This window comes from Austrofundulus limnaeus, unplaced genomic scaffold, assembly GCF_001266775.1.
Source record: "Austrofundulus limnaeus strain Quisiro unplaced genomic scaffold, Austrofundulus_limnaeus-1.0 Scaffold307, whole genome shotgun sequence".
Taxonomy (NCBI): Eukaryota; Metazoa; Chordata; class Actinopteri; order Cyprinodontiformes; family Rivulidae; genus Austrofundulus; species Austrofundulus limnaeus.
Genome location: NW_013952709.1, coordinates 475,708 through 499,571, shown reverse-complemented (window position 1 = coordinate 499,571; position 23,864 = coordinate 475,708). Strand labels below are relative to the sequence as shown.

The 23,864-nt window shown below is 38.6% G+C and overlaps 1 long non-coding RNA gene across 1 annotated transcript; it reads right to left on the bottom strand.

Annotated features, from left to right (window-relative positions):
• Window positions 1-18,763: 18,763 nt before the first annotated feature.
• On the bottom strand, window positions 18,764-20,198 carry LOC106527057 (uncharacterized). Its single transcript, XR_001311335.1, has 3 exons — window positions 20,068-20,198; window positions 19,272-19,452; window positions 18,764-18,941 (listed from the first exon to the last, which is right to left on the bottom strand). It is a non-coding gene; the product is annotated as an uncharacterized LOC106527057 (long non-coding RNA).
• Between the last annotated feature and the right edge of the window lie 3,666 nt (window positions 20,199-23,864).

Below are 23,864 nucleotides of genomic sequence, written 5' to 3'. Positions count from 1 at the left end.
TGACACAAAATCATGGCAGACTACTTCATAAACACAGACACACATGACTGTCCACAGCAGGTGTGAGGAAAATGATGAGGAAATGAGCAAAAAACCAGGAGTGGAAAATGGACATGTCATATAAGATTATGACTTTTTTCTCATATTACGGCTTTTTTTTATTATAATAAAACAACTTTATTCTGGTAATATTATGATTGTATTGTAATATTATGACTTTAGTCTGCCCTATTCTGTCACATGATAATAGTGAATTTAGGCAGGATTTTTTCCCCCTTCATGAGTAAAAACCCTGTCCCACCTTGAACTTTGTTGATAATAAAACCTTTCAATATCTTGTGAAATGAATTTCTATCAATAACTACTTTGTTTAGATCAGAGATTCTCAAACTGGGGTCCCAGGACCCACAGGGGTCCACGTTTCGTGTCTTGGGGGGGGTCCTCAAAAATTTTCAAGAAATTGTTAATTTGGTTTTTATTTCAAAAAATGCATTCATGGAACAATGCTCTACTAATAAAACAAACATACTAAACCAAACAAAATGTTATCATGGCATTTAGGGGTTAAAATCAACTGTAAACCATTTTTCATTAACAGCATGGGGTTTATGAGGGGGTCCCTGGAAATTTTTCACCCWTGTAAGGGGTCCCCAGACCCAAAACATTTGAGAACCCCTGGTTTAGATAATATGCTTTTAAGTTTATCTTTCAGTGACTTATTTAGCAACAGCCAAACTGCTACTGCTGAGTAGGAATGTGTGCGATGAGGAGTAGCGATAGCGCCAAGATGGACAAAGCCAACCTCTCTAATTACATCTCAGGAGAGACAAAACCAAACCGTGTTGTGTGTAGATCTTGTGTGCGCTTTGCCAAGTGTGAATCTGCAAGATAAGGAAGCCAGATGTTGTCTTTTTTCCCCTAAACAGTCAGATTTGCTAACTTTCCAAAACTAGCTGACAACCCACCACAGAAGTAGTTTTTTTCCTTCTTCTTGGACAGTGGTGAGAGAGCAGCAACATGAACATGAAGGAAGGTATTGTGCAAGGCAGCAAGTTTTACTGGTAAAATGAAGGTAATTTTTAATTTTTTTATTATCACTCCTGCACCAGCAGATGGCTTCCACAGAGCTGAGGGTGTGGGTGCTGAAAACAAGAAAGGAAAGAGAAACTGAGGTACCGGCAGAAACAGAATTACTTAGTTGTGACTTTGCAAAATCAGCTGTATTTCTGACCAGAAACTTACAAAATTACACGGAAACCAAGAGTTTGGCATAATATTCTAAATGGAAAAATTAGACTAATGATAAGCATACATATTATCACTGCTCTTATTTACAGCTCATCCTTTTGATACTGTTTTTCTTTTTCTAGCTTAATAAAAAAAGCTTGATCAGTTTAAAAAAGCAAGTCAAACAGTAAAAACAGTCAGCTTCATTGAAAGAAGTTTAAGTTTGTTTCACACTTTATATAAGGTTTTACCTTTATACTATAACCGTTCCTGAACTGCTCTGTTTTCATGCTTATCAGCGTCCTGCAGGAACCACTGATTAATCTTCTACAGTGGGTTTATCTGTGTTTAGAGGTTATTTCTTATCTTGTATGATGGTGTTCTGATTTGCAAGGACGCACTAAGGACTAGCAGACTTGGTAAGTCATGCCCTGATCAACATCATCGTGGTACAAAGAGTTTTTTTTATATTAAATAATCTGAGTTAGTTTTTTTCTTTTTTTTTCTTTCTAATGTTGATGCATACATTTCTTCACATGTAGCTGATCCACACGAATACATGTTAACGCAAGATTTAAAATTTCAATCATTTAAAATAATTACACTTTCAACAAAATCACTGCCACTGAAGCAATAGTTTTTTTCTAATGTAAAATAAATTAATGAATGCTCCCAAATTTAGACTCAGAGGAAATTGGAATGACATTTAATCATGAGTGAATTTTCTTTGTTAGACGGTGTTTGCTAAATTAAAACAAATATTTAAAGGTCAAGAAAATGCCACTTGTTCCAATAAGCATATTTGCTCTTCACAGATCTGCAAGCTAGACATTGTGAAAATGTGTCATATTGTTGAAAGTTGTGTTAATTAGCGCTGTTCTTTTCAGACAACTCACCTGGATGACTTTTTTCTGCCGTCGGGTTTCAAAGTGTTATTCTTACTGATAATGACTCTGGCCTTAAGGTGACGTGATGGAGAATGTAAGTGTTGGCATCCTCGAGTTCACAATTACACAGGAGCGGAGCCAGAGAGGTGGACAGGGTGGCACTTGATCGGGCACCCCCAGGTGCCACTCTCAAATGATTGAGAAATGGGGTGGGGTTTGCGTGTGGCATTTCAAGGATGGACACACAATGGCTGAGTCTCAATTCAGGGGCTGCATCCTCATGAGAGAGCATTTTTCGACCACATATGTCACCGCCCCGCACCGAGCGCTGTCCCAACTAGAAGGCTCGTCCTCATGTGTCCGAGGGATGCGGCCCACAAAATATCGAAAATCAAGGATGCATCCAAGTGTCCTTCCCGGCCGAAGATATCCCAGGATTCAATGCGCCGACACCAAATTAAACGGAGAAATGAAGACTCTGGAGTTTTTTATTTTTTTAACGAGTCGGCGTAGTTTGGAAATTCATCACAGGCTGAAGAATTTGTTTTTAAATGTAGGTTTAGCAACTTAGCTGATGAAATTTACACTGCATTACAAAGTTAAATACTGTAAAAAGCAAGTAGAGGGACTGATACTGGAGCTAAACCCATTATTATTGTTTTTCTCTTACATGTAACGTTTTAATTGTGAAGTTATTCCTCCAGTGTAAATACACACATTTTAATTTTGAAGACACGTGGCTATGGTATGGGGACTTTGGTACCAGGTTAGCGCCTGTTAAGCGAAGGCTAGACCGTCTATAATTTCACAGCCGTTTCATGCAGCCTACCCATGTCCTACTGGGCAGGACATGGCCCATGTGGGCTACATGCTCATGAGGATGCAGCTCATAAACTGAGAGACAGCCAATGACAAACATTTGTTGATAGCTGGGGTATGTCATGGGGATTGCTCTTGGCAACCATCACAACTTTCAGCTCAGTATTTCTAAAAATGACTGAGTTACAGCCCTTATAAATATAGTTTGGCAGCCATTTTGAATTTTGTATTTTAAATCAGATTTTGTAAAATTTGTTTTCTGGCTACTAGGATGCTAATTTTCAGCTGTGTGTTTAACAATAGCTAAAATAAAATGCTTTATGAAATTAGCATTAGTGTTATTTCAGTTGGGACGAACAATCGGCATGTTTTTATGGATTATTCTTAGCTACCACCACACAAAATTTCAGCTCAATATTTCTTAACCATTAGAGCTGGTTGAAGCTGGATGTGGAGGCCATCTTGAATTTTTGCCATCCTGAGCACTTTTATTTATTTGTATGTGCCACATAAATACCACCATGGTCACCCCTGTGCCACCCCATGGAAAAATGTCTATATGGGCATATATAAAAATATACACATACCTATACATATGTAAAGATATACATACATACATACATGCCCACATTCATAAATTTTGTCAGTATATACACACAGACCTATTTACACACTCAGTGAGCAGTCAGAACCCCCCGGATCAGAACACCTGTTTGTGAGCAGTTTGGACTAGTCTGGAAGCTGGAGAGGGGCGGGGCTTGAAGCGCCTCAAAGGAACAGTAACAAATCCAGCTGCTTTTACACATCAGAAAAGGAGTGAAAGTGGGGCTGGTAAAGTTAGAATAAGGAGGAATTAAGACCAAAGCATTGCAGTTCTACTTCATAAAGACTCAAAATGAATGAGTTAAAGGAGACCAATTATGGGTCCTAGAAATTTTTATGGTATGTCTGTGGGCTATCCAGACCATGTTCATTCAATTTAATGCACAAAATAATTCTCAGATAATAAAATTTCCCATTTTCTATTTCTGCCTGCTCTGACTTCCGTTCAGAAGAGCTGTTTATGTTAATGAGCTCTGTTGGTAACGCCCTCCAAAAATCTGTTGACATTAACTCCGCCCTCCAAAGCCAGTGTTTACATTAGCATGGCTAATAATAGCAGAAGCTCCGTTGTACAACTGTATATATGAGACCGAGCCAGACCCAGAGGCAGAGTCGGTCGCAGCTTTTTTTTCTCCCCCTCCTCCTGTCGGAGCTCTGCGCTCACTCTGCCTGCTGTTACCAGGAAAGGTAATTGGAGCAGCAGTGGTCAAAATACCTCAAACTCGAAAAAATAGGCTAAATCTAAACAATAGAGGTACATGAGAAAATGTGTTCATAACGAATGAAAATAAATAATTAAATTGTTTGAGTCCATGTTGGCCTTGAACACTCTACCCATTACCCTATTGGAAGGTTTGTTGTGAATTGAGCTGCGCATTGCACAACAACAACCGTGACGGCTTTTTATACTGGAGGCGGAGCCTCACCCGGGGGTTGCTAGGTAAGGGGCTGAACGCAGGTTCAAGTGGGTTGTCGTACGGCTTGTGACATCACAATCTAGGAAGTATAAAACTTGTCGTTAATATACATTTAAAATACATTTACTTACAGTGCATATGCCCCTGGGTGCATTTTTTTAAAGAAGTACATACCCAAAGTACAGTTAAAAAAGCTTTAAAAAGTGAATTTTGCATAATAGGTCCCCTTTAAATGTTAAAAGGAAAAATTGTACAGCAGGATATGTCTACTTTAAAATTGTCCATGAGTTTGAGAACACTTTGAACTTCCAGTGACCTCTCAGTCCCAATACAAAACAAAAAATAAAAAAAAAATAAAAAGAAATTGGAAAAAGATATTTTTTAAGGACAAGAATTTGATCGACAGTGCCATAAAAAGTAAATTATGATGAATGATGCTGTGATGTTTAACGTCGTTTTAGTTGGTTTTGTTCAAACCAAGACTAAGTTCACGGTTAAACATAAAAAAACACTTTGACAATTATTGCAGTGGATTAAAAAGTCCTGCCTGTTCTGATGCGTGGAGAAACACTGAGACAAAGCCTTGTGTTTTCTCCTTTAGTCACAGTTCACAAAAACACAGGCGACTTTGAAAAAGCTCCAAGGCCCAGATGGCTGACACTAACATCACCTGGTGTTGCGCAACAATAACTCCTGAAAACAAAGACCTTCAACTTCAGCAGCCATCCATAAATCCACAGATTAACTTCAAGAATGGTCCAACCGTCGCCTTGAAGCTTTTATTCCAAAACATTAACCGAGAGTGTGTTCTTCACTGTAAATTACTCTTCTTACGGCAGCTTCTTTTCCATGGGGCTCTGCTTTTAGCACACGGAGCACTGTAGTAAACAAAGCTCACTCACACACCTCCCCTTCATGCTCCTCTCCTCGTGAGGTTGGTGCACCACAAGATCCTGAATTATGTTTAGATTAACTCCGGCAGAGGAGAGCATAAATCCTGAAATTTATTATGATGTGCGAAGGCAGGAGTATGCAGAGTTATGTAAAAGCCTAATGGAAAATTACCAGACTGGTCATAAATAGTTAACATAGTCAGCCCTTAAAAGAAGACGTGGGGGAGAAACTTGTATCTCGAACATGCAAATAGGATTCACGAGCTAAGTTTTGGTTTTAGTTAATTATAAAAACAATGCATGAAAAAGTTTGTCAAGCCTTTGAACTGCACTGCCTTATTGTTTAAAGATTTTCACACAAAATAAGAGAAATGGATGCAGCTGCTGACCATAGAGCAAGAATGATTAAACGAGTTTCCAAACACCTAAAAGAAAACTTCCAGAGARAGAGAGAGAGAATGTTTAAAAAGTTGCTCAGAGCGTTTTGATAACGCACCCTGAATGTGAGAGGAGCTCATGAATATTGCATGGCGGTCTTATGACTCCATTAAGTGTGATATATGCAACTTTGAGTTAGCCTGCATGAAACGATGCAGTTTAATGCAGCTTAAAAAGTATTTATCATGTTCACTTCAGGGAGTGCGACTATTAAACTTGAGCTGTTCAAAGATAGACAATCACTAAAAGAGTATTTAGAAAAAGAATACATTAAAAAAACTCCTGGATAAAAGTTTGTGAAGCAATTTAAGTGCACATAAAATATTTACAGCGAACACAATGGCATTTACAGCCTAATGCTCAAATCTCTAAAATAAACACATTTGTTTTTAATTGTCAAAATGAATAAAAGAAAAAGATGCCTAAATAAATGACACGATTCATTTAAACAGACACCGGGAACCTTTTTAAAACAGTTGATGTATTCGGTTCATCCACAGAGTCACTCAGCGTTCCATCAGAGCAAAACAAAAACAACTCAACTGTACAAACTCCTTAATTAAAGTTAATTTCACGCATCTGCAGTTTGTGATCCACAAGACACTGCGGCATTAATCGTAATTAGTTTAGATGCTCAAATACCCACCAGACCTATCAATCAAGCGGACCACCTCTGGCCCCGACGCCGGGCAGCAGAGTGTTGAGGACCGAGCAGGTCACATGCACAAAGCAGACGCTCGCTGACGAACGCCACCGGTGGAGGGGGACAGAGCGGGCAGCGAGGGCTGTGACTTTTCCCAGTCCATCCTCCACCTGCTCCAAAACCATCTACTGGGACGCAGTGACCAACCAGACAGATGACGTCCACCTGCTTTTCTGAAGTTTTTTTTTTTTGCAACTGCTGCCACATGACTAACAGCCAGCTTTAACAGCGTTCACCCAGAGCAGACATTATTGTCTCATTACAGTCAGACTTCCTGTTTGTTTACCTATCATTTACTGTGTGGCTGACCGTGCAGAGGACCTGAGTCGGCACACAAACACACACTGGCACGAGCAGGTGTGGAGCTGTAACGTTTGGCTTGAACTGAGATGAACTGATCTGATGAAATTTGATGCATTTTTGTGTTTTTTATCATGAAAATTTACGATTTTGGACTTGTCTCCATGGGGCGCCAAGTGTAAAATAAAATGTTAAAAAAAGGTCATTGACACGTTTTCATTATTAACTGGAACTCAGTTTCTGAGTGTAAAATCCCAGTTACTAAAACTCCACTAATATTTCATTTTTTAGCTCATTGTTCTTACATGTAGCCATTTTTATTTTGATCTAAATTTTAAGTTGGGTGGCACAGTGGCTCAGTTGGTAGAGCTGATGCCTCTCAGCAAGAAGGTCGCTGGATCAAATCCCGGCTTGGGGACCTTTCAGCATAGTTTACATGTTCTCTCCATGCATGCATGGGTTCTCTCTACTCCGGCTTCCTCCCACAGACCAAAAACATGACTGTTAGGTTAAYTGATAACTTTAAATTGTCCCTATAGGGTGAGTGAGAGAGTAAATGGTTGTTTGTCTCTGTGTGTGTCCCTGTGATGGACTTGTGACCTGTCCAGGCTGTAACCCGCATTGTGACTGCTGGATATGGGCACCTTTGACCCTGAAAGGAAGAAGTGTGTATAAATAATGGATTGATGGATAAATGTTATATTTAAATATTAAATCTTACATCTAAATTAAGAAAAAAAATCAAACGTTGCAGCCAAATGATAGTTTACTTTTTAAGAATTTTGGAATGGAACACAGGTGCTCTAGTTTTGCTGTGACATCATCATCCTGCGACAAAAGCCAGCTCAGGCTGTGTCTTAAGTGATAGGTTGCAGCCGACACGGGTCGCATTTGTCGGCTGCTTACGTCACTGCCCCACACCGTGGGCTGGTCCAATTTGCGGGCGCCTACTCATGCAAAACAAAACCCCGAAAACGTCGGCTGCATCTGAGCATCCTGCACGGCCGACGGTATCCCAGAATTCATGACGCCATCAGCAATTTAAACAGAAAAACAATGTTTTTATTTATTTTATTTTACGGCAAGTTTTTGTAAATTTATCATGGATGTTTAGCAACTTGGCTGAAAGTTTTGTTGCAATAAGATGTTAAATAAAATAGTTACAAGTACTAATGCTGGAGGTAAACCCAAATTAATAATGCTTTTATTTGTTTATTTGTAATGTTTTCCTATTAAAAATTAATTTTGCAAAGTTGTACCTCAAAAAAAAATGAAGCGATGTGATATAACTTTATGGAAACTTCATTATTTAACCACAAAATTTACATTTAACTTTTACATTTAGATAAAAAAAATTTAGATTTAGACGTTTAAACATAATGTTAACATTTAGTTAAAATGAGCTAAATGTACGCGCGGTTAGCTAAAAAATACATTAGTCAATGTTTTAAACTAAGATTTTGCAATGAAGGCATACATGTTGACCTGTGTAATGAGCCTCCAATAACCATAATTTTTGCAAAAAGTCCACATTAATCACATGCAGGGGGTGGAGTTGCAGGTTGACTATAGCAGCGGAGTGGGTTGGAAAATTAGCTGATTTTAGTTTGTTTTTAATGTTCCACAGGCTGTGATGTAAATAAATTTGAAAATGAGTTTTTGAAAAAGTATGTAAAACTTGAAAAAAAAACTGAGATAGCTCAACATGTTTGCACGAACTTCAAAATGATGGTGAATCCATGGAAATCAGGGACAATCTGTGCAACTTGACATGAGAAGGTGAGATAAATAAAAATGTGTTTGTGACATTTTTCAACATTTTATTTGTGACTCTTCATATTGAAATGAGGATTAAGTCAAATTTGGTCAAAATGACCTAATTACGTTTTCAGATTCTTGGCTTTAAAAGCTACATTTTGATACCTGGATCATTCTGATATCATAAGTAAATCCATATTTATGACTTAATTTGTCTTGTTGGTTACAATAATACATAAATATTTGGTCTGAATCCTAATTTCGTGTAATTTTAATGAGGAATTTTGATATCCTTATAAAGATGAAACCTCAAATTATATTTGAATATTGAGATTTCCCAGCTAAAAAGAAACAAAATTTTACTGGCTCACAGGGAAAATCTTAAAATTTTAAGGCGTTTTTCCTCAAAATCAGTTTTTTTGTTGCTACTGCTCAAAAAAGTGCTTCAAAATTTTGTTTTATGATTGTATTTTAGACAGTTCATTCAAATGATACATTGATAAGGCTTTTATTCATTATATCCTGACAAAATGCAATTTTTGTTAACATTTTAGTCAAAACACTATTTGTCTATTTCTCCATACACCACTTTTGGACTTAATCCTCATTTCGATGTGATGGCTCACATTTTACACTTGGTGCCTCTTCTCCTCACATAACTTATATTTTGTTAGAAAATAATGACCCCTGGTTACATGCAGAAAAGTAGAATATGCTTTATTTATGGATCATGTAATCACAGAGTAATAAACACATCTAATCATTTTTTCCTTTTGTAATCAGCAGATTTTTACAGAACACGGCAATTTTCGTTTATTTCCGTATGCTAAACAGATGGATTTGCAGCGAGAAACGAGCATGTTGTCACATTTAATCTACAGGTCGGACAGAAAATAACACTTGCCAAGACTGGCATGAACAGCTGCAGTCCCCACAGTCATAAAGATTCTACAAATCCATCATCTTGGAGTCCGTTTGGAAGCTCGGAGAAACATGTTGGTTGTAGATCAGCATGTTTATCACTTGTATCTGTTAGAGTTAAATCACAATGAATGGACTCAACCTTATAAGCACTAACGACCTATTGTTTGGCTGATAGTCCTCTTACTGTGACCAACCTGTTTGTCCTCCATGTGGAGGCAGTGCTTATAAGGCTGAGTTCCACTGAAACTCCTCAGACTGAAGAAGTCTCTTGGAGGAGAGACGAAACGTTTCATTAGAGAAGAACCCGTCCAGAAGACCTACGTATTTTTTCTTTTTAACTAAGGGTATGTTAGAATATAAGAGCCAGACATGATGAGAAATTGGATTTGATAAACCAACATGTGGTGGTCATCACATTTATCTGTCACTCAAAGTGACTGACAGCCTTTGATCTACAAGAATCTGAAAGGAGAACTTAAAAACAGACATCTTTCTGTTTACGTCACTTTTTTTAACTCTAACTGTTTAACGGAGACGTGCTTTTAAGCCCTCCTTTTTCACATTTAAATCATTCAGTTGTGGTCCATATACATTTAACTTGGTCTGAATTCCTCCTTATTGTAACTCCACAAGCCCCTCTTTCACCCCTTTTCTGAGCTGTGTCTCAGATCAACTCGTTTTGAGGCTGTCTCTTTAAATCCAAACAAGGCGCTTCACATCCTGCCCCCTTCCAGTTACCAGAGTGGTTCATTCTAATTTGATAGAGGGGTTTACGACCATGTAGCTGCACATCTTTTTATTTACAAAGAAATTAGAAGATGTCAACAAAGGAAGACTTGCCCATCACATGTTGGAGCCAGAGTCTGATCCAGAAGAGGAGAATAAAGACCATCAAACTGTAGTTTGTAAGTCCAGATTATTATTTTAAACTTCTGTCACAATAACTGTGATGTAACAGTTCAGGAAAATAATTTAGAGAAAACTGAACAGGCTGAAAAATTTGACGCAAAAAGAACATATCAGTGCTGGAAAAGACTAAATTCCAGTTTACAAGTACACAACAAAATGTGTATTTAATCACTAAAAACGTAGATTTAGCATAATATGTCCCCTTTTTAACAAATAAAAACCTCCACTCTGGAACTTAAAATTTTGACCATTTTAACATACTAACTTAAACCAATAGAGTATTTTTAGCTCTTTAATCTACCACGTAAGGCAGAGTTTGCACACTTGAAAGCCCTTTGAATTTATTTGTCCTGAATTAATTAATTGCACAGCTCATAATTCAGCCTCCACCCCCCAAGTAAAATTTCCAGAGTGCTTTTTATAAAAACTCCCCATCCTCACTGCAACAGAATTGTAGAGAAAGCACAAAGGAATACTGCGCTGTGCTGCACACCAGGAACTCTGTTTTGATCTAGTGTCACCTGCGGACTAAAGCACACAGCCCAAATGAAGACTTGAGTTATATCTCAGCAGGGAGCACTGCTGGTAGATTAGATGGCAGATACCTGCTGTGGACCATGTGTTTTATTATGTTCCCCAGACTGAGTTTCTTGCTGTCATTAAAACAGCCGGCGAGGTGGAAACTCACTTTCTGCCGGCTTTTTGTCACAGACTGAAAGTTGCAAGGCTATGTTTAGTTTCTGTCGGACTCTTTTTTTAATTTTTTTATTTTGTGCTTATCAATTCTTGATACGCACAAATCGATCCTTTGGAACTCGTCAGCACTTTTGTCTTAACTTTCAATTAAAAAAACAATAACCCTTCAGAAACACAATAGCCAGGTTATGTTAGGGAGACTTCATTCATCTTTTTGCTGGAAATAATCCTAAAATCCTGAGGTGGAATAGATGAATCGGGGCTAGAGGACGAATGAGCAGCATGCGCAGGTATCTATGAGCGAGTGCATATATACAGCAGGTAAAATAAGTATTGAACACGTCACCATTTTTCTCAGTAAATATATTACTAGAGGTGCTAATGACATGAAATTTTCACCAGATGTTGGAAACAACCCAAGTGATCCATACATACAAAGAAATCAAACCATAAATGTCCAGAAATGAAGTTATTTGTAATAATGTGGAATGGCACAGGGAAAAAGTATTGAACACATGAAGAAAGGGAGGTGTAAAAAGGCATGGAAAGCCAAGACACCAGCTGAACTCTCTCAGTAATTAGAAAACAAGCCTGCCCCTTGTCAGTGCAAGTTAATATCAGCTGGTTCAGTCCCAAATGATGGCCAGGTATCACACAAGAACCATCTGATGATGGGTAAAAGTAAAGAGCTCTCTCAAGACCTTCACAACCTTATTGTTGCAAAGCATAATGATGGCATCGGTTACAGAAGAATGTCTAAACTTCTGAAGGTTCCATGAGCACTGTTGGGGCCATAATTCAGAAGTGGAAAGAACATTATTTCACCATAAACCGACCACGACCAGGTGCTCCTCACAAGATTTCTGACAGAGGAGTGAAAAGAATTATCAGAAGAGTTGTCCAAGAGCCAAGGACCACTTGTGGAGAGCTTCAGAAAGACCTGGAATTAGCAGGTACGTTTGTTTCAAAGAAAACAATAAGTAATGCACTGAACCACCATGGCCTGTATGCACGCTCACCACGCAAGACTCCACTGCTGAAGAAACAGCATGTTGAAGCTCCTTTAAAGTTTGCTGCACAACATTTAAACAAGCCTGTGTAATACTGGGAGAATATAGTCTGGTCAGATGAGACCAACATTGAACTGTTTGGATGCCAGAATACACATCATGTTTGGAGGTCAAATGGCACTGCACATCAGCCCAAAAACACCATAGCAACAGTGAAGTTTGGAGGTGGGAACATCATGGTGTGGGGCTGTTTTTCAGCATATGGTACTGGCAAACTTCAAATAATTGAAGGAAGGATGAGTGGAAAAATGTACAGAGACATTCTTGATAAAAATCTGCTTCCATCTACCAGGATGATGAAGATGAAACGTGGCTGGACATTTCAGCAAGACAATGAGCCCAAACACAAAGTCAAGGAAACTCTCAGTTGGTTTCAGAGAAAGAAACTAAAGCTGCTGGAATGGCCCAGCCAATCACCTGACCTGAATCCAACAGAAAATCTATGGAAAGAACTAAAGATCAGAGTTCATAGAAGAGGTCCACGAAACCTTCAAGATTTGAAGACTGTTTGTGTGGAAGAATGGGCCAAAATCACACCTGAGCAATGCATGCCACTAGTTTCTCCATACAGGAGGCGTCTTGAAGCTGTCATTGACAACAAAGGCTTTTGTACAAAGTATTAGATAAATTTCAGTAAGTGTGTTCAATACTTTTTCCCTGTGCCATTCCACATTTTTACAAATAACTTCATTTCTGGACATTTATGGTTTGATTTCTTTGTATGTATGGATCACTTGGGTTGTTACCAACATCTGGTGAAAATTTCATGTCATTAGCACCTCTAGTAATATATTTACTGAGAAAAATGGTGACGTGTTCAATACTTACTTTACCTGCTATTTCTCAGGAAAATGCAGTGACAAAAATTTCTCTGAGATTTATTCAGATTTTCTGGAGTCAGAATAAGCAAAGAGACCAAAATAAATATGTCAAAGCCGTGATATTTTTTATTTATTTATTTTTACTGGAAATTTATTTTAATGCATAAGGGAATGTTGTACTGAGACACAAACACAAGAAAGAGATGTTTTACCTGGAGGCACCCTGACAGACCTGACAGCTCATTCCAAGCTTTGTTCCACAGCAGACACGCTGTAGCAGAAACTCCTGGCCTCGATTCACTATCTCCTCTCTACCAAGCCAAGCTTTTACTTTTAAACTTTTGCCCTTCACTCCTTTCCTGAGGCTCCCAATCATTCTTTTCTTTTCCTCACACTATTTCAACAGTTACACTGTTTTTTTTTGTCCCCAAGTCCCAGTTTCATCTTGATACCCGTGTCCTCACCTCTGCCCCTCTGCTCGGACCTCTCTGCAGGGAGTCGTCACAACTTCCAGCTCTTTGTGCTCACTAAACAATTTTCCATTGACCCCTGTCATCTCAGGTCAAGCACAAAGGAAACGGGACAAAAAGTACTTTGTTGTCCCTGAACTGAGTTTATTTTGTTTTATACCTCACAAATATGGATTTAAAATCGTCTGTTTTCTATGTGTGCTTAGAAAAATATCAGATTTTTTTTCTCATTTTTTGTAAAAGACATCTTGGTATACCCTCCCTGACCATAATTTATTTTCTCAAATACATCGTGCCATAAACAATCTTTAATATCAGTTTTAAGAAATACATACAGACATGTTTGCGCTCTGAGGACCTCTTGTTTTAGTCATAAATGTAAGTTTCCCTCATTTAAATGGTTTCTAGATGTCAGGAAACCATGATTTCCTCATCTTAAAGTTTTGAATTCAAGCTCAGAAACACAACACATGTGCACACTAAACAAGAGTGGCAAAGCCTTGAGAGAGTTGGGCATTCAGAAATAACATTAAACCTCAAAGGAGAGATGCAAAGTTGTAAAGAAATCAATGAAGAAAAGTAGTGTCGGGAAGGGTATTCCCACTTTGAGGATCATGTAACTCTGAGTTCTGAGCAAGAGTTTTTCATCGTTATCTCTAATGTGTCAGTTTAGTTTTGTGATACCAGGTATTTTCATAACCCAACTGTTTTTGGAACTTGAAACAAATTGAACCGTGAATGAAAGCCAAAACAAACAAACAAAGTCCAATTATTATTTTTTTAGATTAAAAGGTTTCAAATTGAACAGCTCACAAGATGTACATTTTTATTAATTTTACAGATTGTAACGGTGTAATTTTTTTTGTATAGCTGCAGTTAGTTTGTACACTTTGTACATTTCTGAAATGTCAGGGGTTTTGTCTGAGCAGCAAGGGTTGGATGCCCTGTCTGTTTGGTATGCTCGTTGTGACGTAGCATTTTATTTTCCTTATAATCTCTGACATCTATATGCTCGTACGAACATGCCACGTCAGATTCAGCAAACACCCCTAATGTAAACATGATGAATGTCACATATTCAGGTGCTCCTGCATGAGGAGAGGAAATCAACATAATGACCCCCTCCCAACCCCAATAATACCATATAAGGCTAAGCTTCCTGTCCTACATACCAGGAAGTGTTGATTCATGAAAAGCACACCACAAAGTAAAAAGGACTTCATGAGTTTGGAGATTGAAGTCCTGATCTCATCGACCCAGAAAAGAAAATCTGTATATTTTTTAGCAGTGTCAGCGTTTAGCCTATCAATTTCACGATCTACATGATTATTAAAAAACCCCCATTATTATAATTTTATCAGTGTTTAATAATAAATCAGACAGAAAATCTGAGATTTCAGATAAAAATAAAAACAAAATAAAATTAGAAAAATATTTGGCAGCTTTGTAGAAATGAACACATTTGTAACATTTATTTAAAATCCACCTGTTTTTTAAAATTAATTACCAACTTCTTTACCATAATTTTAAAGAAACTTTTAATATTAAAAAAATTAATTCATACCCTTTGGGCTCATCATTCCTACTAACTCTTGTAGATACAAAATATCAGTTATGTAAAAAAAAAAACAAGTATAGAAAACAATTCCTCCCAGTCATTGTGAAAATAATTTGTTCTCCTATTTTAATACTTGTTTCCCCTCTACTCAGAGGTAAACAAACTGAATGTACATGCAAAGAAATAGATGCAGATTTCTTTGTAGCTATGTTAGGAAGTTCAAATTTAACAGGTGGGAAGTTGTGTGTGACAAGTAGTTTAATCCCCAGGGATTTTTTTTTTTTGATATGCGACATCATTGGTGATTTTAAATTATTCAACTTCAGATGGCTTGGTTAGGGTAAGATGTTAATTTTTTATCACAAAATGAAGGAAATCTGCATAATCACATTTAACTGAGTGCCTTGAAGCAGAACGCCCTCGTGACCTTTTACCCCCCATGTGGGACACAAGAGGATGGGTAACCGGGGATGAAATGTCAGGTGAGCAGACAAGGTGAGATATAACGACTTTATTTTCCTCTAAAGAAGAAAAAAAATGGTGTAAAAAGTGGACATCAGCTGAAAAACAGCCAAACAAAACACTGCTCAGTAAGCAGTCAGTGGCTGAATCAGTCGTTACTTTTGGGGGAACTGATTATTTAGAGTTAACACTCAAGTCGCTGAAAAAAGCTCAAACAGAACATTTCTGAACCGATGGTGCAGATGTTTTTAGGAAGCGTGTGACACCAAGGTGTGCAACTTTTGAGATGTGCATTAGCCTGTTGTCGTAGCGCTCACTTGGAAAACAGCTAAAATCAGAGAAAACCTGGACATGAAACCTCCCACAGGGGTTACTTTATTATGACTCCAGGGGTCCTATTGTTTTCCTACTCTTCTTTTTCTGTGATATTTGGTCAACTGTATCACAGAAACAGCTGCACCGATCAAAGTGAAATTTGGCAGGAATGTAGATGTGTCCGACCTACACTGAGCCAGCCTACGGTTTTATGACAGTCGGGGAGATGACGGCGCCTGCTGTAAAGCAGGAGGAAAGGAGATGAGAAAAAGTGAACATTATATCTCTAGTCTTATTTCTAGCGGCAAAACAGGTTGGAAGATGGTAATTTGATGTTATTTATTGTTTTTTAATGTCCTATGGACTCTGACATGTTTAATTTGAAACTGAGGTTTTAAAAATTAAGTAAAACTTGAAAAAAATCCATGAGATTGCTCTATATGTCCGTATGCCAGCAAAATGATGGAAAATCCTTGTAAATTATAGACAATCCATACAACTTGACATATATGGTCACATAAGATACCACTACACTGTATCTAGTTTTTAATAAAAATGCACCAGTTCTGAACAGGAAAAGCTGCTACATTTTGAACTGAGTGTGACAGCAGATATTTACATTTAAGCAAAGTTTTTTTTAAACCCAAACACTGAAGTTTTAGTTAAAAAGTTTAAGTAAACTTCATCTGATATACTATGTTTATTGTTAACACACAGACACACTGTATATATAGTATATTTATGATTCAGAGAAATTCTCACCTATATGCACACATAAACATGTATATGTCTGCAGTAGGTGATAATTTCTCTGAATCGTAAATATACTATACAGTATATAAAGTGTGTGTGTGTGTATACATACACACATACATACATACATACATACATACATACATACANACACGGGTCAGGTGATGGGGCACATGACCCTCTCTGAACAATAGAGCCAATCAAGCCTATTGTTAGGTGATGGCCCTCGTTTGCATGTGACTAACCTGTTTGTCCATGTGGAGGCAGTGCTTTTAAGCCTGAGTTCACCTGAAACTCATCAGACTGAAGAAGTCTCTTGGAGGAGAGATGAAACGTTTCACCAAAGAAGAACCCATCCAGAGGACCTACTTATTTTTATTTTCATTTTTTTTAAATAAAAGTAGAGTTTTTGTCTCCACTGTAGTGAATCAAAAAGTATCCATTTAATTTGTGGTAATTGTAGAAAATAATGTGTTGTTCAAAATCGGCATGTCTGAATAAAACAGGGATCCACTGGGACTTCATCTCAAAACCTTATTCCCAGTCTGCTCCATTCAGTCTCAGACAACAGTAGCCAAGCAGACAGTGTGTGCCCTTGGCCTGTAAAACACAACAGACCCTCTCAACAGTTCTGCTGTTCCAAGCTGATCTAACAGAGACTGCAAAACTAAACATCTATTTCTAAAARCACTTATTTTTCTTCCCTCTAATAATAATGAATTAACCTTAATGTACATCTCTTCCACAACCCTGGAGGTGTTACCTTTTATGTCAGACGTCAGAACGCAACCAGCTTTTGTTCAGGCTACAGCCAGAACACATCGTAAGACACACACCAACTCTCATTCTGTTTAAACCTAACTTGGATGCAATGATCAGAAAGTATAAAATACAAAACTGCATCCAACATTTAGTTAATCGTTTACACAATTTCCTTCAGCAACAAAAACATGAAATCTGTACAGTTTAATGATCTTTGGTGAGATGTTCAGGTTTTTTAATTTCTTTGTCAATAAAAACTAAACTACTGTGTGTGCTGAAAAAGATCAGAATACAACATTTCCTGTGATCATCTTCACTAGTGAATAAAAAACAAAAACAAAACAGGATTTATTCACGATTAAAGCCTTTATTTTACCTTTTTTACCTCAAGAGTTACTTTCACAAAATGAAATTGTCCGAGAGCTACTTTTTGCAACATTTCATTTTAAACGTAATCTTAAACCATTGCAATAAGCTTGTTTTGCACGAAAAATTGCCTTCRATTCACATGAAACCACCATGAATAACTCTGAATTTACATGAATGGGCTTTTTGTGTTTATCCATTCATATTATAGTGTATTTCACACTAATCAGTTAGGGTTTAACTGCAACAGATTYGTGCACAAATAATGTTGGGCGATGGGTCTCTGATTTTTTTTTCACATTGTGGACTSCAGCGGAAAGAAACCCCCTGTAGTGACAAATACCGCAGCGGGAGGGGTTTCCCAGGAGTTTGGCACAGTGTGTCTCAAGAGGCYATGAAAGGTGTGTGTGAAAACAAACGCCGAACAACCACTTAACCGCGTGCCATCTGCCGATCGACCATACTGAGCCCTAAACTGTTTGATTGACAACCAAGGAGAAGGGACATCTGCAGACTCATTGGAATTAAATGAAAATGTGTTTGGCCAGTGACAAATTAAATTTTGCTTCTCCTAATTTTTCATAAGCACTGAAGAGCTACTTTAAATGAGCTCACGAGCTACTGGTTGGAGACCTCTGCTTTATTTGATAACTGGTTTTATTTGTCAGAGCACAAAGCAAAATAAGCAAAAACGTAGCACAAATCAGGAATAAAAATTATTCAAATGCAAATGCTTCAATGATCATTTAGCTTTTTATTCAGATTACAAGACATTTTTGCATGGCTTCAAAAACAAAAAAAACTTGTCYCCATCATATTTCTGTGGTGATGTAATTCTAAGGAAAGGTTTTTTATTTAATGTTTTGCTCATTTCATTTTATGTATACATATATTTTTTTATTTTATAATGAAAGTTTTACTAAATATTTCTGAACCAAGCAAAAACAGTCTGAGAGAAGAAGCCTCTCATCTAAAGATCAGGGTTTGCAGATCTTATTTCCAGTTGGTGGATTGTTTTGAGCTCTTTGAAAATGAACAGGACAACACTGATTGTTAACTTTGTCACAAGCCACAGTCACATATTGTTGTTGTCCTGCAGGCGYGGTTGTAACTGAGCAATCTTTGGTGTTAACATTTAAATTGTACACCACCATTGTTGCAGTGCTGGTGCACAAGTTTTTCTGATCGATTTTGCCACGACCRTTGCAGATCTGAAAAACAAGATTTTCATTGGTCTTCTTTATGAAGGTCTGAACAGGTACGTTGCAGCGTTTCAAACTTGCCACATGCCTGAAAGRACAGATCAAAGCTCGTTTTTATTCAAAACATCAAATTATTTCAATAAAAGTTCAGTAAATTCAAAGAAAAGATCAGTTTAGATCAGAGGAGCTGAGATTAGTCTATGTTAAACTGTCATAAATTGACAGATTTATTAAACAGTGAATTGTGTTAAAGAGGAAGTTTATTTATTTAATAAAATCTATTTAATCCATGTATTTAAACGTACTACGTTTTACTTTAGTAAAATATTTCAGTCAAAAACATCCTTTGATGCAGAATAAACAAAGTACAGATAATTATACTAAAACAATCTTATGATGAATAAACTCTGAAACTCACTTTTCCCATTCAKCAATAGAGTTTGTGACAAAGGTGTCTGGAATGATGTGGTTGTGACGAAACTGGTTGCATGCATTGTTGTTCGGGTTACGCTGACAGGGACTGTTGTTATGTTGACCCAGGACCAGAACGAAGGCAGTGCAGCAGACGACAGTGATCAACAGAATAATCTTCATCTTGTCTAAAGTGACAGAAATAAAAATAATTACTGGTTTTAGAGCAGTTTCCACATTCACGAACAATAAATATTTTACTAAATGAAATGTTTCATTAGAAGCAGCAGCTGTTAGTTGTTTTTGTTTTGAAATTAATGTGAGTTTTTAAACATTTGTCTGGTTTTGGTTTAGTTGAGATGTGAAGCTTCACATGACCTCCTGACCTGAGATCTTTCTGATGGAGTTTACATGTTCTCTCTGTGCACCTGTGGGTTTTCTCTGAAGACTTCAGTTTCCTCCCACAAACCAACAACATGTCTGTAGCTGTGTTAAAGTGGGACTAGTTTGTCTCTGTGTGTCCCTGTGATGGACTGACAGTCTATCCTGCGTGTCCCCTCCTCTCACACAGAGACTGAAGGAGACACCAGCTCCCTGCAGTCCAGGAAGGAAATGTTGGTAAGGAAAATCTGCAGAAGAAAACTGAAGAAAACCCACATGTGCACAGAGAGAACAGAACATATGTAACATTATTTCCAGCATATAACAAGATAAAACTTCTGTGGGTCAGCTAAATGTAAAACAGATCAAACAGAKTCTGCTGTTTGATAAAACTCAGTGTTTGTTAGTTATTATTTCCTCACCTTTGCTGATGAGTCTTTTCTCTGTCAGAGATGGATGTGAGCTGAAGCTGAAGGTCTTCAGTAGAGGAYTGGATCTGATGCTTCTTTTTAAACAGTTTGACCAAAAACACCTGTCATCCTGACTCACAACAACCAACCAACAAAGAAACTCTTTTCTCAACTTTTGTGTCAAAACACTAAAAAAGAAGAAGAGGAAAAACACAAGTATCACAGGCAACTGTTTGATGCAARCCAAACCTTTTACTTCTGTAAATGAATCAGCTGTTTGTTTTATCTCTCTGTGAGAATTAAACTTGCTTTTGAGCAACTGTTGGTTTGGCTTTAGAAACCTGAGAAACAGATTCCTTACAGACACTGAAAGATGCTCTTTAAAGAAATAAATAATAATGCTGTGTTTATAATATAAGCAGAACTAATATAAGCAGTTTATAATATAAGATATATCCATCCATCCATCCATCCATCCATCCATCCATCCATCCATCCATCCATCCATCCATCCATCTACACAGAGGCTGTGGTGGAGTGGCTAGGGGAGTTGACCTGCAACCGGAAGGTCACCGGTTCGATCCCCGTCCAGTCGACTCAATCGTTGTGTCCTTGGGCAAGACACCTTACCTGCCTTGTGGTCAGAGGGTCCAGTGGTGCCTGTGTATGGCAGCCTTGCCTCTGTCAGTGTGCCYCAGGGCAGCTGTGGCTACARTGTAGTTTGCCATCATCAGTGTGTGAATGTGTGAATGTCTGTAGTGTGAAGCACTTTGAGCGTCCTGGATGGATAGAAAGGTGCTATACATGTATAAGTACAGTCCATTTATCATTTACATCTAGCCATCCATCTGAGTTGGSTCAGATGGATGGATGATGGATGGACAGACTTATTCTGAGTCGGGTCTCAGAGACACCAGCTTTAGTAGGAAGGCGCAGACCTCTCTCCCCAGTGTTAGGCCAGTCAAGAGCCATAGTCTTTCATGTCCTTGGTCTTCACTGGGTTCTCCAGTCAGTCATGTGCAGCACCTCCCTGGGGATGTGATCAAGAGACATCCTTAGCAGCTCTACTTTGAGTTTCTCCAGGATACCTGAACTTCTCACCCTTTCCCTAATAGAGTCCAKCAGAAAACTCATTTTGACCACCTGTATCTGGGAATCTGGGATCTTGTTCTTTCTGTCACTACCCAAAGGATAGGAGGTGGACTCCACCAGGCTGCCTGTTGTCCCTGTTTCTGTTCAGTACTTCTATTGACAGAATTTTTTGGTGCAGCCAGGGGATTGAGTGAGTCCGGTTCGGTGGCCTCAGGATTCAATCTCTGCTGTTTGCAGATGATGTGGTTCTGTTAGCGTAATCGTGCTGTGATCTTCAGCTCTCACTGGAGTGTGAAGCAGCTGGGATGAGGATCAGCACCTCCATGGTTCTCAGTCAGAAAAGGGCAGACTGCTCTCTCTGGGTTGCTGGTGAGGTTCTGCTTCAAGTGGAGGAGTCCAAGTAACCTGGGATTTTGTTCAAGAGTGAGGGAAGAATGGAGCGTGTGATTGAAAGAAGGATCAATGCAGCCTCCAAATTTTTGTAGACTCTGTACTGGTCTGTCGTGATGAAGAGAGAGCTGAGCTGTAAAGTGAAGCGCTCTGTTTACTGATAACATCTCCCACATACTCAGGCGWACTGTGTGCGGTCCGTGAGCTGCGTGGACTCCGTGCATATTGTCTGCAGATGTTTGAGACTTCATACTTGAGCGTACTGACCACCTGACAAATTCTTTAATTTTTCGCAATTTCAGTCATGATGTCGAGGACGAGGAGGAAGAGAAAGTTTGTCTTTTAACTTTAAAACAACAAAAGAAAAAAGGAATGAACTACCATACCCAGGATCTGAGCTATTTCCTCCCACGAATTTGTTGAATTTGTTGAAAGTCCTTATATTCCTTCATTGACATATCRTACAAATTTCTAATCTCCTCCATGAGACACTCTTCAAAATTTGACTCCATTTCGTCCACAAATGACACAGATTCTCAACTCTCTCAGCTTGATGTCGCATCCAAAACAGTACTCGCCATGCAGTTTAATGTGCGACACCGCGGACGGGGACGTAAAAACTTGATCTCTGCGCGGACCAGTCCGAAGGACGTCCGCTTCGAGTCCTCATTGAGTCTGCGTGGATATTCACGGAGCAAAGTACACCCGAGTATGTGGGGGCCTTTAGTCTATGTTCTTACCCTCACCTGTGGTCACAAACCATGGGTAGTGACTCAAAGAATCTTAGCTCAGCCTGAACAAATTAATTAAAATTTTCAGAGATAAAACTTTAAATTTGGTCAAATTTGACTGGAACACAACATAAGGGTTAAAAACCTTTAGAGTAACATGTTCAGTTTGTCTTGTTCTTCCTACTAAATGGACTCTTGGTATCCCCAGTTTAATTGTTAATGTTCTGAACAACAGTTTGTGTTTGCTCAACGTGGACAAATCATTTCTAATGGCTAAAACATATCATAAGTTTTGCTGAAAATGAATTTGATTGTTTAAAGCAGGATCTGAAACACCTCTTGGTGATGTTAAACAACTCAACACTGTTTGTGAACGTGGTTTGAATTTTCAAATTTCCGTTGTTTCATGAGAAAAATACAAAACTATTTTATCTCAAAGTGAACATCTCACTTCCTTCTGAAGAGAATGAGTGTCAAACCATCAGTTCTGCTTTAGATGCTTGTGAAATAAACTCATGGACAATGACAGAGGCTCTTCAGAGTAATCTATAACCACTGTACCACTGTGTTACTGTAATGTCCAGCACTGAACCACATCAAACCTAAATGTGTTTAATATGGCGTTTGAACCATGACAGTACAATCGTGAGAGAAAACGAGAACTCGTGCGCGCAGCCAGAACTCACGCAAGAGAAAACAATATCGCACGGGAGCAAATTTAAATCCTGTGCGTGCATTTAAATATCCACGCGAGAGGGAAYTGAGTTCCGCGAGCAGCGCGCACATTGTCTCCTCTCGTGCGCAGAATCTCTCTGCTCGCGTGTGCGCGCAAACTGTTACCCTCGCACAAGCTTTTTTCCCCCCTCGTGCGAGCTTTCTCTGCTGCTTGCTAACGAGTTCTTTTTGGCAGAAGGTGGGCGGATGCAGTTGGCGTTCTGTTACTACACATGATTGGTTACAGTCCCTGTCTTCTGTGATTGGCCGGACAGCATTTTTTGTAAAGAACATCTCGTTTTTTTCTCTCATGAGAGTTCTGGCTGCGCGTGCGAGATCTCGTTTTTTCTCGCGAGAGTTCTGGCATCATTTTGCCACCATAGTTTAATGGTTTCCGTGCCCAACCATTCATTTTCTTTATCTGCTCTCTGTGCAGGCTCACAGTGGAGCTGTTGTCTCCAGCAGTAGATGTGAGAGAAGTGAGGTAAACTCTGAACAAATCACATAACTTATTTGTTACATAGAAACAGCTTTTAACACTTTTGTAGTTTTTACTGTTTTTATCAGTTAAATGCATCAGAAATGACTAAGCTTTGATTTGTCTTGTATGTATTTAAGGCTTGTGAGATTCATTACCCCCAATTTATACTTGCGTTCCGGCTCCGCTCCGCTCCGGTCCAACCTCCGCAGCAAATACGCACCCATTACAATCAGTGAGAGTGTTTACACTGGCTGCGCATGGTGGCAGTGACCCCTGAACCTGAAGGACTGCAGACTCGAGACTCGCCAACTCAGGAACAGGACTGCAGTCTGTTGAACTCAGTCTGTGACACCACTGTTATGTCAGCACCTGTGTCGATTTTAAATTTGACAACACAGCCA